The sequence below is a fragment of the Microcaecilia unicolor genome, chromosome 5 (assembly GCF_901765095.1).
Source record: "Microcaecilia unicolor chromosome 5, aMicUni1.1, whole genome shotgun sequence".
Taxonomy (NCBI): domain Eukaryota; kingdom Metazoa; phylum Chordata; class Amphibia; order Gymnophiona; family Siphonopidae; genus Microcaecilia; species Microcaecilia unicolor.
Window position 1 is genome coordinate 208,842,563 of NC_044035.1, and position 15,779 is coordinate 208,858,341.

The 15,779-nt window shown below is 45.5% G+C and overlaps 1 protein-coding gene across 3 annotated transcripts in view; it reads right to left on the reverse strand.

Annotated features, from left to right (window-relative positions):
• Positions 1–15,779, reverse strand: part of RSPRY1 (ring finger and SPRY domain containing 1) — a 663,702-nt gene that overhangs the window by 319,878 nt on the left and 328,045 nt on the right. The window lies entirely within an intron of this gene.

The following is a 15,779-nucleotide window of genomic DNA, read 5'->3' on the forward strand; positions in this document are numbered from 1 at the left end:
AAACCCTTGTTGGCAAGCACAGCGGTCAGACGTCTTCTGTAGTTGATGATGAGGTTTGCACACATGTCAGGAGGAATTTTGGTCCACTCCTCTTTGCAGATCATCTCTAAATCATTAAGAGTTCTGGGCTGTCGCTTGGCAACTCGCAGCTTCAGCTCCCTCCATAAATTTTCAATGGGATTAAGGTCTGGTGACTGGCTAGGCCACTCCATGACCCTAATGTGCTTCTTCCTGAGCCACTCCTTTGTTGCCTTGGCTGTATGTTTTGGGTCATTGTCGTGCTGGAAGACCCAGCCACGACCCATTTTTAAGGCCCTGGCGGAGGGAAGGAGGTTGTCACTCAGAATTGTACGGTACATGGCCCCATCCATTCTCCCATTGATGCGGTGAAGTAGTCCTGTGCCCTTAGCAGAGAAACACCCCCAAAACATAACATTTCCACCTCCATGCTTGACAGTGGGGACGGTGTTCTTTGGGTCATAGGCAGCATTTCTCTTCCTCCAAACACGGCGAGTTGAGTTCATGCCAAAGAGCTCAATTTTTGTCTCATCTGACCACAGCACCTTCTCCCAATCACTCTCGGCATCATCCAGGTGTTCACTGGCAAACTTCAGACGGGCCGTCACATGTGCCTTCCGGAGCAGGGGGACCTTGCGGGCACTGCAGGATTGCAATCCGTTATGTCGTAATGTGTTACCAATGGTTTTCGTGGTGACAGTGGTCCCAGCTGCCTTGAGATCATTGACAAGTTCCCCCCTTGTAGTTGTAGGCTGATTTCTAACCTTCCTCATGATCAAGGATACCCCACGAGGTGAGATTTTGCGTGGAGCCCCAGATCTTTGTCGATTGACAGTCATTTTGTACTTCTTCCATTTTCTTACTATGGCACCAACAGTTGTCTCCTTCTCGCCCAGCGTCTTACTGATGGTTTTGTAGCCCATTCCAGCCTTGTGCAGGTGTATGATCTTGTCCCTGACATCCTTAGACAGCTCCTTGCTCTTGGCCATTTTGTAGAGGTTAGAGTCTGACTGATACACTGAGTCTGTGGACAGGTGTCTTTCATACAGGTGACCTTTGCCGACAGCTGTCTGTCATGCAGGTAACGAGTTGATTTGGAGCATCTACCTGGTCTGTAGGGGCCAGATCTCTTACTGGTTGGTGGGGGATCAAATACTTATTTCCCTCTGCAGAATGCAAATAAATTCATATACTTTCCACAATGTGATTTTCCGGATTTAATTTGTGATGTGCTATCTCTCACTGTTACCAATAACCTACCCTTCAATTATGGGCTGCTCATGTCTTTGTCAGTGGGCAAACTTACAAAATCAGCAAGGGATCAAATACTTATTTCCCCCACTGTAATTCACCCACAACACTAACATTCTCGTTTCACTGAATTACACGTGTTACCTAATCAGACAAGCCCAATAACAATTCTGTGCCCTGCCAAGTAGAAGATGCAAGCTTGATTTTGGCTCCTGGTTTCTGTTCTTCCTGCTGGCAGTTAAGGATGCTGTTGAGACAGTATTTATAACCCCTCCCGCAGTGGGGAGGGAGTTCAACCCTTAGGATGCTACATTGTAAGCACTATTCCTATGGCCACAAAATGCGAGTATTTTTAACAATAGGCTCCGTAGGATCCAGACTTAGAATACTTCTGCACTGTGTTATGGAGGTAGCTATGCTCTGGGGTCCCCAGTCAAGGATACTCAGTATAATGACTAACAGGGTTGTTCACAGTACCAGGGCAAAGTACTTAAATAAAAATAAATGTATATTTTAATACTTAAGTACAGTTAAGAACACATTAAAAAATGTATTTAAGTTTAAGTAAAAAAGTTACTGCCTAATACTTGAGTAAATAGTAAAAGTACCATAAATACAATGAATGCAACTACTGTTAATGTTTTAATCCCAATAACTTTACTGCTCTTCAATTCAATCTACCTTCCTTTTAGTAAAACTAAATTTTGAAAACGACTGTCACACATACAAGTATGCTTGTGGGTCAATAAACCAGCAGCTAAAAAGGTGTTCAACATCTGCACCAGCAGGAGGTAGATTGTTCAGTCTGATAAAAAGTTTCTTGACATCAGGCAGGCTGCAATATTACTGATGTCTTCTGATTTGGTCTGCAGGAATTTGATAAAGGGAATCTCTGTCTGAAATACTTATCTTCTGTATATCAAAGAAAACTAGCATCATCATCCTCATTATCATATTCATTAGTAGTGCGGTATAATTCATCACTTGCATCATCATCTTTATCATTGTCATGTTGCAGTTATACAGAAGGCTTTCACAATGTTGGAATCATTGTCTGTTGTTGTTTTAACAATTTTTTTGTCTGAAGACAGACTTTGAGAAATGATGCAAGAATGCCAAATGTGTGGGAACCCTTCAGCCTTAAGGACAGACAAGCAGACTGCCTCTCTAAAGACTATCAATCCAATGGAAAGTCACCTCAATGTAAAATTTTCCATGAGATGACCAGAAGTCTGTTGTGTAACAGACATGTGCCTCTTCAGCAAGAACTGAAACCAGCTTCATCTTTGCTTCAAAGTGACCCAACATCACTGTTCTGTTTAGCTGGAGACCAGTAAACAGTTCAACAAAAACAAGCAATTCCACTGTTATCATAGGCTGTATTCACTGAACAGCAAAATTTAAGATGAGATGATAACACTGCTTGTATGAAGAGGTTTGAAATAGCAAAATCCTGTTCCAGGTTTTGCTATTTCATTTGGTTTACTAAGGAATCATTATTTACATATTGCTTCTGCTTTTACTTTTTTTTAAATTTTAATTCTTTATTAGTTTAAACACCAACACACTGCGAACCATAAAACAGTATAAAAAAGTAAAAATGGAGTCTCTGATGAAAGGAAAAGAGAGTTAACTTTCTAGAATCCAACGAGTTGCAGGATACGAGGCAACATGGCTTTACCAAAGAAAAATCCTTCCAAACGAATCTGATAGATTTTCTTTGGTGGACCAGGAAATGAATAAAGGACTGTGAGACCCCGGGCGAGGATTATGGTGTGGCCTTCGAAAGAGACTCCATTTTTTTTCCTACCATCAACGTGAGGCTTGCCAGCCTGTAGTTTACCCCTTCTTCTCTGTCCTTGCTTTTGTGAAGAGGGACAATATCCACTCATCTCCAATCCCATGGAACCTCTCCCATCTCTAAAGATCTATTAAATAAATCCTTAAGAGGTCCACCAAGATTTTTCTGAGCTCCCTCAGTATACTGGGATAGCTTTGTCCACTTTCACATTTTCAAATTGTTTATAAATGCTTTCTTCTGTTAAGGGTGCAGTATCCAACTTCTTTCCCAGATATACCCTTGGCAGCCAACCGTGGTCCTTCTCCAGGATTTTCTTCCGTGAACACTGAAGAGAAGTATTGGATTAGCACGTTTGCTTTATCCTCATTAATCTCCACATAACCATTCTCAGCATATTTCAGTCTGCCAATTCCATTCCTAGCTTTTCTCCTTTCTCCAATGGATCTGAAAAAGGTCTTATCACCTCCCTCTACATCTTTAACCATTTTTTTCTTCTGCTTGCGCTTTTGGTAGCTATATTTCCCTCTTCACTTCTCTGAGTTTAATCTGGTAAACGTTTCCAAGATCTGCTTGTTGAATTTTTGATATTTGTTGAACGCAGCCTCTTTTGCCCTTATTTTTTTGGCCACTAATTTGGAGAACCATATAGGCTTCCCGTTTCTTTTGTTTTTGTTGACTTTCCTTGTATAAAGATCTGTTGACATATTTATAGCAGCTTTCAGCTTAGACCACTGGGCTTCCACTTCTCTTATACCTACCCATGCCGTCAGCACCTTCTTCAGGTATTCCCTCATTTTACCAAAATCAGTATGTCTGAAATCTAGTACTGAGTTTTGCCTGTCTACATTCTGCTTTTGCTCTTATCTCAAACTGTATCATGTCATGACCACTATTACCTAGGTGGGCACCCACCTGGATGTTGGAAAACTTCCTCCATTTGAAAGCACTAGATCCAATGTCAATCCTTCCATTGTGGGTTCCGCCAACATTTATCTGAGCAAAGTACTTTGATGGGCATCCACAATTTCTATGCTTCTTTCCGATTCTGCAGACGGGACGTTAAAATCCACATCAGGCAAATTGAGATCACCCAGCAACAGTGCCTCCCCATTTCATTCCAAGCATATGGATATCTACAAGCAGATCCTTGTCCAGTTTCTCCATTTGTGCCAGGGGTCTGTAGATAACACCTGTGTGGATACAGGTTTCATCTTCTCTTTCCAGGACAATCCATATAGCTTCTTCCTTTCCCCAGATTCTCTGCATTTCAGTCGCTCTATTATTTTTCACATACAGTACCACTCCTCTACCCCTATGTCCCTTTCTATCCTTCCTAAAAAGATTATGACCTGGTATGGTCACATTCTATTCATAGGACTCACTGAACCACATCTCTGTAATAGCAACAACATCAGGGCTTGCACATCTCAAACCTTTTTACTTAAACTATAAGCATTTGTGATAATTGATTTCATGTAAAAGTGTTGTTTAGATGGTTTCCTATAGTAACATTACTTTCCCCTCTGCCATCATGTTTTTACTGAGAGTGACGTTCTGGATTTTCTTGCTTCCTTTTGCCACCTTCACACTCTAGTTTAAATGACTAGAAACATACTGTCAATTTCTCCCCAATGATCCTTTTTCCTGTCACAGACAGATAGTAAATGAAATGACAGCAGATAAAGACCTGTATGGTCAATCCAGTCTGCCCAACAAGATAAACTCATTTTACATGGTATGTGATACTTTATATGTATACCCGAGTTTGATTTGTCCTTGCCATTCTCAGGGCACAGACTGTAGAAGTCTACCCAGCACTGGTTTTTCTTCCCAATTACCGGTGTTCCAATCCAATCTCCGCTAAGATTCCGTGGATCCATTCCTTCTAAACAGGATTCCTTTGTGTTTATCCCAAGCATGTTTGAATTCCGCGGGAGGTGGTGGAAACGAAAACAGTAACGGAATTCAAACATGCGTGGGATAAACATAAAGGAATCCTGTTCAGAAGGAATGGATCCTAAGGATCTTAGCCGAGATTGGGTGGCAGAGCAGGTGGCGGGAGGCGGGGATGGTGCTGGGCAGACTTATACGGTCTGTGCCAGAGCCGGTGGTGGGAGGCGGGACTGGTGGTTGGGAGGCGGGGATAGTGCTGGGCAGACTTATACGGTCTGTGCCCTGAAAAGGACAGGTACAAATCAAGGTAAGGTATACACAAAAAGTACCACATGTGAGTTTATCTTGTTGGGAAGACTGGATGGACCGCAGACTGCGGTCTTTTTCTGCCGTCATCTACTATGTTACTATTTTGATCTCAAGAGGGCATTCCATGTATCCACCACCCTCTCTGTGGAAAAAAAATACTTCCCGACATTACTCCTGAGTCTGCCCCCCTTCACTCAATTCATGTCCTCTAGTTCTACCACCTTCGCGTCTCTGGAAAAGGTTTGTTTGCGGATTAATACCTTTTAAATATCTGGATGTCTGTATCATGTCACCTGTTTCTCCTTTCCTCCAAGGTATACATGTTCAGGTCGGCAAGTCTCTCTTCATATGGTTTGCAACGCAAATCCCATACCATTTTTGTAGCTTTTCTTTGCAACGCTTCCAGCCTTTTTACATCTTTAGCAAGATAAAGCCTCCAAAACTGAACACAATATTCCAAGTGGGGCCTCACCAACAACTTGTAGAGGGGCATCAACACCTCCTTTCTTTTGCTGGTTATACCCCTCTCTATGCAGGCTAGCCTCCTTCTGGCCACGGCCGTCGCCTTGTCACATTGTTTCTTCACCTTCAGATCCTTGGACACCATCACCCCAAGGTCTGTCTCCTGAGTCAAATTTACTAATCTCTCCCCTCCTATCCAGTATCTCTCTTTTGGGTTTCTGCACCCCAAGTGCATCACTCTGCATTTCTTGGCATTAAATTGTAACATCTTATTTTTAATATGTATCTCATTAAAATATAGTGAATATTGCTCAGATTGGAGTGCTGGTTAATGCTCAAGGAGCCAACTCCTCTAACAGTCAGCACTGCATACCGCCATCAATGCACCACCACCCTACCTATATACTAAATTATCTCCAAACAATACTGTTATATTAATGTTCATACAGTCGCATCGAATGCAATTGATTTATCTGTACGGTTGATCAGTTATTCCAGTGCAAGCTGAATATCCTTATTATCAGTTTTTTACCATCATTCTTCCAGTTCTCCAACTAACCAAAACAATGTGCTCAGTCCGTGAAAATTCCTCTTGTTCTCTACATGCTGGCATGTTTCACCCTTAAGGCATCATCAGGGGAACATAATGTCATAACATTAACCTTTTTAACATCCACAATCATATATAATTCTGAGAAAGACTGGGGATCTTTCCTGCCCTGAAGAATCCACTATACCACCAGGGTTGCTTAAGGTACGTGCCGGGAGGGCACCCAGGGCTGGTGGAGAGGTCTGGAATACGTATGTGGGTGGGAGGAAGGGAGGGTACTGTTAAAAAAAAAAAACCCCGCACACACACACACACAAAAAACCCCCATAAGGTTATCTGTTCCCCCTTCCTTGCGCAGCCGGATCCCTTTGCACTCAAAACAAAGCAATCAAACCTATGAGCTGCTGCATCCAAGTTGTCATTCTTTATTGTTGGTGGAATTTTTATTTAATCTCAGATTTTCAAACATGCCAGTTTGTGCATACGGATGTAAACAGAGGAAGTATAATAATGTAATAATTTTTTATAGGTAGAGTAATAATTTGTTTTAAACTGTGATCAGTGTGTTATTTGGATGGGCTGGTTAAAGGGTCACTCTAGTACTGTTATATTTGTCCCGGCTAAAGGGACACCTTAGTACTGTTATATTTGTGCAGAGATTTTTTTTCTCCTTGTAAAGGGATACTAAAACAGACATCATGTTATGAGAATCAGGTGCTGAACATTCAGAGTTTCTATCTATTTACATATTTATGCCATTTATTATCCTACATTAAACATGAATTAGGCTGAAACCTGTGAACATTTAAAATCTTTTTTTTTCCTGTGCCTACAACAACAACAACAACAACAAAAAAAAGATGGCATGTGGGAACTTGCTCCTTTCATTTTGTGGATTGCAGTGGTATATTATAAAAATGCACTAGCCTTTATTTTAAATGTCCGATTGGGTATATATGCTAATCTCAACTTTCTTAAATGTTTCAGACATATCCATCTACTTGCTCCCATGATAAACTGAATTCTATTATTCTGTCTCACTGTATTTTCAAATAATCTTTTTGCTATTGTTTTCAGTAGGGTTTGCTACTATTTTGTGTGAGCCAGTGTGGCGTCAATCTCCGCCTACTGGCTTCAGCCTAAATCATGGGCTACATAGGCTCACCCTGTCTCCTGTTTTATCTAGCTTCCTTGGTAAAAAGGGTGGAGGGAGTGTGGGTGGGTGCAGGGACGAGAGGAAAGAAGACTGGTAAAGGGGACACACATGGAGGAGTGGGGAAGGGAAAAGTGGAAATAGAGTACATGGGATAGAAGGGGATGGAGAGGAGAGGGGGACACATGCTGCTAACGGATGTGTGTATCTTACTTAATTTTATATTTAAAGTACGGAAGAAAATTATTTGTTACTTTTTCTAGTATTTTCACTGCTTATAGAATTTGGCTTTGTTGGAAGGGGGTCAAGGTGACTGCGGCATGGCAACAGCAGGGCAGACTGGGGTGGAGGAAATTACTTGAGGCATGGATGGGTTAGCTTCCCCACAGGGATGGGTGGGGTGGGTCTAGATTTCTGTTCCCATGCAACTCTCTAGCCCAAACCAAAGACTTGAGTCCTTCCCCAAGCTTCTGGAACGCTCTCTGCACTCCAAACTTGCTATTGTTGGCCAAGTAATTTGTCCCCAGGTGGATTACAATATCGGTATTAGAATCTTTACTCTCTTACACTCAGGGAATTAGACTTTGGAACAGACTGCCTTTAGAAATTCGGAAAATAACACATTATTATTTCTTCAGGAAAGTGTTAAAGTCTTTTTCTGTTTTATGAGAAAGATGTGTTTTAGTTTCAATGTATTTGATGAGAAAGATCCTTTTTAGTTTCAATGTACTAGATATTCAACTGTAATTAATGTTTTAGATTTTTTTTTTTTTAGCTTCAACATATTAGATACGCAACTGTAAATTCTCCTGAAGAAGGACTTGTCTGTAATCTGCTCACAATCTCTTTTGAACTTAGTGGAATATAAGAATCATATAGCAAAACTTCTCAGATCAAACGCAGTATTTTGGTTGGTACTTCTAGTAGCAGAGGATCCTGGAAGGCATTCACTAGGCTGGGACCCTTTAATCGTGTTCCTAAGTTAATACCTCTTAATATTCCTCTGTCACTTTATTCTCTGTGGCAGTGCTAGTGGTAAATTGGCTGGGAATTGGGTAGTCCTGGATGCTTGATAATTGCAACCAATTCCTTCATCTTTCATAGCTGACTAGTGAAAAAGGCCCGTTTCTGACAGAAATTAAACGGGCGCTAGCAAGGTTTCCCTCGGAGTGTGTATGTTTGAGAGAGTGTGTGTGAGATTGACTGTGTGAGAGAGAGTGAATGTGCGAGTGTGTGTGTGTGTGTGTGTGACAGAGAGAGTGAGAGACTGGGTGCGAGTGTGTGTGTGTGTGACAGAGAGTGAGACTGGGTGCGAGTGTGTCCGTGAGAGAGAGTGTGTGCCAGGGGCCCCTCCCTCCTCCCTCGCAGTTCCAGGGTCCCCCTCCATCCCTCCCTCCGAGTTCTTGGGTCATCCCCCCCTCAGAGTTCCAGGGTCCCTTCCAGTTTCAGGTTCCCCCCCACCCTCCCTCAGAGTTTCAGGGTCCCCACCCTCCCAGTTCCAGGGTCACCTTCCCTCCCTCCCTCCCAGTTCCAGGGTCCCCCTATCAGTTCAAGGGTCTCTCCCCCTCCCACCCAGTTCCACGGTCCTGTCCATTCCTTTCCTCCCTCCCTCAGAGGTGGTTGGGGGGGGGGGTGCTATTTGCTGTCAACCAAAGGAGACACTGCTTCTGGCGTCCACCAGCTAAGTCCTGTCCTGACCCAGAGGCAGCTGGAGCTCCCTCATACTCTTTCAGTGGCACACATTGACAGGCAACGGCGGGGCTGACGCAGCCACGGGCACTTACCTGGATAAACTTTGTATTGTTGACAAATGATCTGAAAATACAGAGTTTAGAATTGCTGTTTCTACCACGTAGCATAATTTTTAAAGCTGTTTTAATGATATTTAATTTAGATTTCATGATATTCATATGTACAGATGGGAAGCTTTCAAATAAATTAAAAAGGTGTGCAGTAAGAATCCTAAAACAAAAACCTTTTGTCCTTTATCTGTTAAGGCGCAGTTTATCCAGTAGAAACAGCTTTAGACGTGTTTCAGATGGAAGAAGGAAAAAAAACGATATTGTGGATCAGCAACTCCTAGGTGTGCTTGGATTTGAGTGTATGGGAATGACGGCTGTGTCAGTGAGTGGAAACAGAGATTAACCAATGGGCTTCCTTGCTTACAGTGTAGTTGATTGGGTCATTTCCACTCGTGTGTAGTAATCGTCCTGCAGCATGGCCGGAGTCGGGGAGGAGAGGGAGGATGGTGGAACGGTGAGCGAGCGGTTGCAGGAGGGTGGGTGAGGGGGACTGTGGGCTGGAGGACGGGGTCCAGCAGCGATTTTGCTTGGTTTTGAGTGTATGGGAATGACGGCTGCGTTGGGGAGTGGAAACAGAGATTAACCAATGGGCTTCCTTGCTTACAGTGTAGTTGTCTATTTATTTATTGTATTTGTATCCCACATTTTCCCACCTCTTTGCAGGCTCAATGTGGCTTACGACAGTCGTCATTATGACCCGCCCTCGATGTCATCACGTTTGACATGTGGGCGGGGCAGACACTCATGGAGGAAAAGCGATCTCAGACCACTTCACTTTTAGAACGTTGGGAAAGTGAGGCTTCATTAGAACACTGGAGGTGCGTTTTATATAGAGAGATAATTTGGAGACAGAGGGGTCAAGCCCTAAGGTTGCAGATGGTCTGCCTTAGGACTAAGGCCCAACACATATTGCATTGAATGAAACTCATATTGATATGATTAACAAGGGTGAGAAGGTGTACTAATGGATATGAATAAGCAGGATTGTCCAATACAGGATTTATTAAAGATAATTGTCTCTTGGTTTTCTTATATAGGAAGAGCTAGCCTAGGAGTGGGTGGGAAGGGAGGGACCATAAAGTTAGCAGGAAGACAAATATAGCAATTTATAGGAACTAGCAGCTCTGCATGTGAGGAAAGGAAGATTTGCTTGTTTTTTTTTCCTCTTGTATTGGATAGATGGAGTTAAAACTAGCAGATTATCAAGGAAGAGGAACACACACACATAAGAGAGCAGTTTAGAATCTATCAATACAAACACAAAAATCTGAAAATATATAAATTCAGAAAGGCTTAGCTTTTTAGGTATGCAGCGCTCCAACAAACACAAGTGTGCTATTCAGGATTTCTCAACTCTCCTAACTGGCAAGGGAGTACTTCAGGACCAAATTGGGAAACACTGATCTTTATTTATGTGTTACATTTGTATCCCACATTTTCCCACCTATTTGCAGGCTCAGTGTGGCTTACAGGAAAAATTCTTAAATATGATGCAAAAAGCATAGTTTTACAAACATGACAGAAACAAAAGGGTGTATAGAAAGAAAGTGGGCATTTGTGCAGAAAATGGAGGAGGAGCAGGAGCACAAACAGGTCTGACAGAAGTATGCTGCAGCAGGCAAGTGGAAAATTGTGATGAAGAGTAAAAATGTAGGGGTTAGAATGACAGTGGAGCATTAGTGCTCTCTAATACATGACAGTACCAGAACTTAACTTGTAAGTACCAATGCACCTTTCCAGCAGGTAGGTATATTAGCACTTACGGGAAAATTAGGTTCTTACCTTGGTAATTTTCTTTCCATTAGTCAAACCAGATGAAGCCATTACGTATGGGTTGTGTCCATCAACCAGCAGGGGGAGATAGAGAGCACTCAACTTTTCACAGTGCCTCATGGCCAGCCAAGCTCCACTGCCTCTTCAGTATTTGAAGCTTCCAAAGCAGTATGGCAAACTGCAATGGGAATAACATGAATTTTCCTCACAGCGAACGATGGCCCCTTAACAAGGGCATGAACTCAAAAGGAGGGAATGAACACATCCTCCTGGAGTGAATAAACTCGTCCTCCTTACTGAATAACTGGAGGGGATACACGCAACCTCCTGGAGGGAATAAACTCATCCTCCCAAAACATAAACTGAAGGGAATGGACTCATCCTCCTATAAGTGAACATGAAAACCTGAAGACTGTTTTCCAACTTTCTCCCAAGGAAGGAACTTCATGAAACAAGAACAGAACCTGAAACAGATTCACAGCATACAGACAATCATACAGGGAGGGCTCATGGCTTCATCTGCTATGACTAAAGGAAAAAATTACCAAGGTAAGAACCTAATTTTCCCTTCCTTGTCATCAAGCAGATGAAGCCATTACGTATGGGATGTAACAAAGCAATCCCTATATAGGGTGGGAACAGGTCACACCACGCGCTAGCACTTGTGCTCCAAAACGCGCATCCCTCCTAGCAGCCACATCCAGCCTGTAATGTCGGGCAAAAGAGAGCTTAGAAGCCCATGATGCTGCACTGCATATCTCTTGACGAGAGAGTGCTCCAGTTTCAGCCCCAAGAGGAAGAAATCGCTCTGGTAGAATGCGCCTTAAAGGCTACAGGCGGAGACCGGCTGGCAAGCAGATAAGCTGAAAAGATAGTTTCTTTGAGCCAGCGGGCAACAGTGGCTTTAGACGCTGGAGACCCTCTGCGAGGACCGGATAGCAAAACAAACAGATGATCATAGATCCTGAAAGAGATAGTAACTCGCAGACACTGCAGCAGAGTCCTGCGCACATCCAACAGGTGCAACTGCCCAAAAGATTCTGGAAACTCCTCCTTATCAAAGGAGGGCAAGAAAATAGGCTGGTTTAGGTGAAACGCTGAAACCACCTTAGGCATGAAGCAAGGCAAGGTCCGAACCGTGACCCCGGACTCTGAGAATTGCAGAAATGGGTCTCTACAGGACAGCTCCTGGAGCTCTGAAACCCGTCTCGCCGAAGTAATGGCCACAAGAAAAACGGCCTTTAGTGTCAAATCTTTCTCCGATGCTCGCCGAAGCGGCTCAAAAGGAGAAGCCTGCAGGGTCTTCAAAACTAGCCCCAGGTTCCAAGCTGGACAGAGTGCTCGCACGGAAGGCCGGAGCCAAAGCACCCCACTAAGAAACCGTGCCACATCTGGATGAGCAGCTAAAGACACGCCTTCAACCTTACCACGAAGGGAGGCCAACGCTGCCACTTGCACCCGCAGGAAATTATAGGCCAAGCCTATTTGTACACCATCCTGCAAAAAGTCCAGAATCGGCGAGACAGGAGCCCGCATGCGTGTGATCGCTTTTGAACCACACCAAGACTCAAACTGGCGCCAAATCCTGGCATAAGCCACGGAAGTGGAACGCTTGCGGGCCTGCAGGAGAGTGGAAATGACTGTGTTTGAATAGCCTTTGTCCCTCAATTGCGCCCTCTCAATCGCCATGCCATAAGACCAAAGCGGCAGGCATCCTCCATGGCTACCGGGCCCTGTGACAACAGGTTCGGTACCAGAGGTAAAGGAAGGGGAGCCTCCACTAGCATCTGTCGGAGGTCCGCATACCAAGGCCTCCTGGGCCAATCCGGGGCGATGAGGACCACTTCTCCTGGGTGCAGCCGAATCCGCAGGAGCACGCACCCTATCAAGGGCCACGGAGGGAACACATATAGTAGGCCCGGAGACCAGGGCTGAGTCAAGGCATCCAACCCTGCCGAGCGAGGATCTCTCCGTCTGCTGAAGAAGCACGGGACTTTGGCATTTGAACTTGTCACCATAAGATCCATCACAGGCTTGCCCCATTTGGCACATATCTGCAGGAATACTTCATCTGCTAGTTCCCATTCTGCTGGATTGATCTGATGCCTGCTTAGATAATCGGCTTGCACGTTGCTCTGACCTGCAATGTGAGCGGCCGACAGAAACTGAAGATGCAGCTCGGCCCATTGGTAAATCTGTTTGGCCTGCGCGGCCAGTGCTCTGCACTGAATGCCACCTTGTCGATTTATGTAGGCCACTGCTGTCGTGTTGTCCAACATCACTCTGACAGCCAATCCTTCCAGGGTCACTTGAAAGGCCAGAAGTGCCTGAAACACCGCTTTCAACTCCAGGTGGTTGATGGACCACTCCGACTCCTCGGGTGTCCATAGACCCTGGGCATGCTTCCCCTTGCAATATGAGCCCCAGCCCTTCAGGCTGGCATCTGTCACTACTAGACACCAATCGGGGAGCGCCAGCGGCATTCCTCGCCGCAGCATGCTGTCTGAGAGCCGCCACTCCATGCTGAGTCGGGCCGCAGGGAGCCAAGAAAGTCTGCATTGATAATCCTGAGAAACTGGAGACCATCTTTGAAGTAGGGAATACTGTAGAGGTCTCAGGTGCGCTCTCGCCCAGGGCATCACTTCCAATGTGGCTGTCATCGATCCCAGCAGCTGGACAATGTCCCAAGCTCGTGGGCGGGGCATCCTCAGGAGCAGACGGACCTGATTCTGAAGCTTGCACCGCCTTATCTTGGGTTGGTATACATAGCCCGAGTCTGTGTCGAACATGGCCCCCAAATATTCTAGAGATTGCGAGGGGAGTCAGGTGACTTTTGGCCATATTGACGACCCAGCCTAGAGACTGAAGTACTGAGACCACTCTGGCTGTAGCTTGATAGCTCTCTGTTACAGAGTCTGCTATGATGAGCCAGTCGTCTAGGTACGGGTGAACCCTGATACCTTCTCGCCTGAGCAAAGCAACTACTACCACCATTACCTTCGAAAAGGTTCGGGGAGCTGTGGCGAGGTCAAAAGGCAAGGCCCGGAACTGGAAATGTTTTCCCAACACCGCAAACCTCAGAAACTTCTGGTGCGGGGGCCAAATTGGTATGTGCAAGTAAGCTTCTTTTAGGTCTAGAGACGTGAGAAACTCTCCTGGCTGTACCGCAGCAATGACGGAGCGCAGGGTTTCCATGTGTTAATGCTGCACTCTCAGGGACTTGTTTAATTCTTTTAAGTCCAGAATAGGGCGAAAAGACCCAACTTTTCGCGTCACCTCAAAGTAGATGGAGTATCGGCCGTAGCCGTGTTAGGCGGGAGGTACCGGGGACACGGCCCCTAACTGAATCAGACCTTGCAAAGTCTTCTCTACCGCCGCCCGTTTGGCGGCAGAACCGCATCGGGACTCCACAAACACGTCTCTTACTGGGGCGTTGAATTCTATTCTGTAGCCATCTGTGATCAGGTCCAGAACCCACTGATCTGAGGAAATATTGGCCCACTCCTCGACAAAGAGGGAAAGACGTCCTCCGATGACAGGAAGCGAGGAAGAGGCCGGCGCACCATCATTGAGAGGGTCGCCCCTGAACTCCAGGCCTAGAGCCGGTGGCTGCGGAACGCTTGTCCGAGCGAAAGGAGTTCCTCTGCTGAAAAACAGGCACGAAAAGTAAACCCAGCAGAACGCCCCGGGCGGTACCTTCTAGCTTCACGGAAGAGAGGTCTATAAGAGGAGTGGACCGCCTAGCCCTTGGAGGAAGGCCTCGGCCTATCTTCGGGCAAGCGCTGGGGTTTAGGATCTCCCAGGCCTTTAACAATTTTTTTTTCCAACTCCTCACCAAATAGGAGAAGGCCTTGAAAGGGCAACTTCACCAACCTCTGCTTAGAGGCCATGTCCGCTGCCCAATGTCGTAGCCAAATAAGACGGCGAGCCGCCACTGCTACTGCCATTTGTTTAGCCGAAGCTCTGACAATATCATAAAGGGCATCAGCCAAAAAGGACAAGGCCGACTCCAGCCGCGGAGCCACATCCGAGAAGGGCTCTGCTCCATCTCCGGGCTGTTCCACTGCCTGTTGCAACCACACCAGGCAGGCTCTAGCAGCATAACAACTGCATGCAGACGCCCGAACAGTAAGACCTGCAATTTCAAAGGACCGTTTAAGTGCTGCTTCCAGCCTACGGTCTTGTATATCCTTCAGGGCAACTCCTCCTTCCACAGGGAGGGTAGTTCTCTTTGTCACCGCAGTGACTGGGGCATCTACTTTAGGCATTGCAAAGTGAGCCAAATGCTCCTCACGCAGAGGGTATAATTGCCCCATAGCCCTGGAAACTTTCAAAGGTCCCTCGGGGTCAGCCCACTGAGCAGAAATGAGCTATTGGATGGAGTCATGCAAAGGAAAGGCTCGAGCAGGCTTTTTGGTACTAGCCATCCTAGGATTCACAGAGGAGGCCGTGCCAATGTCAGGCTCTTCAATAGAAAGGACCTGTAGGGCATCTGAAATAAGCGCTGGCAGCTCATCACGGTGGAAAATCCTCACCGCGGAGGGATCACCCAGATCCTGTGGTAATTCTGCACCTGACTCTGGCTCCTCAGACCACGAAGGCCTGCCAGAACTCTCCGAATCCTCACAACCACGGGGGGGAAAAAGGAGGTGCACCACAATCTGAAGGGGAATTAGCCCTTTTACGCTTTTCTTTATGCCAATTATCAGGGAAAATAGCCTCAGCGGGCAGTCCCAGGCAAGAATCCACCGGGGGGACAATAGAAGG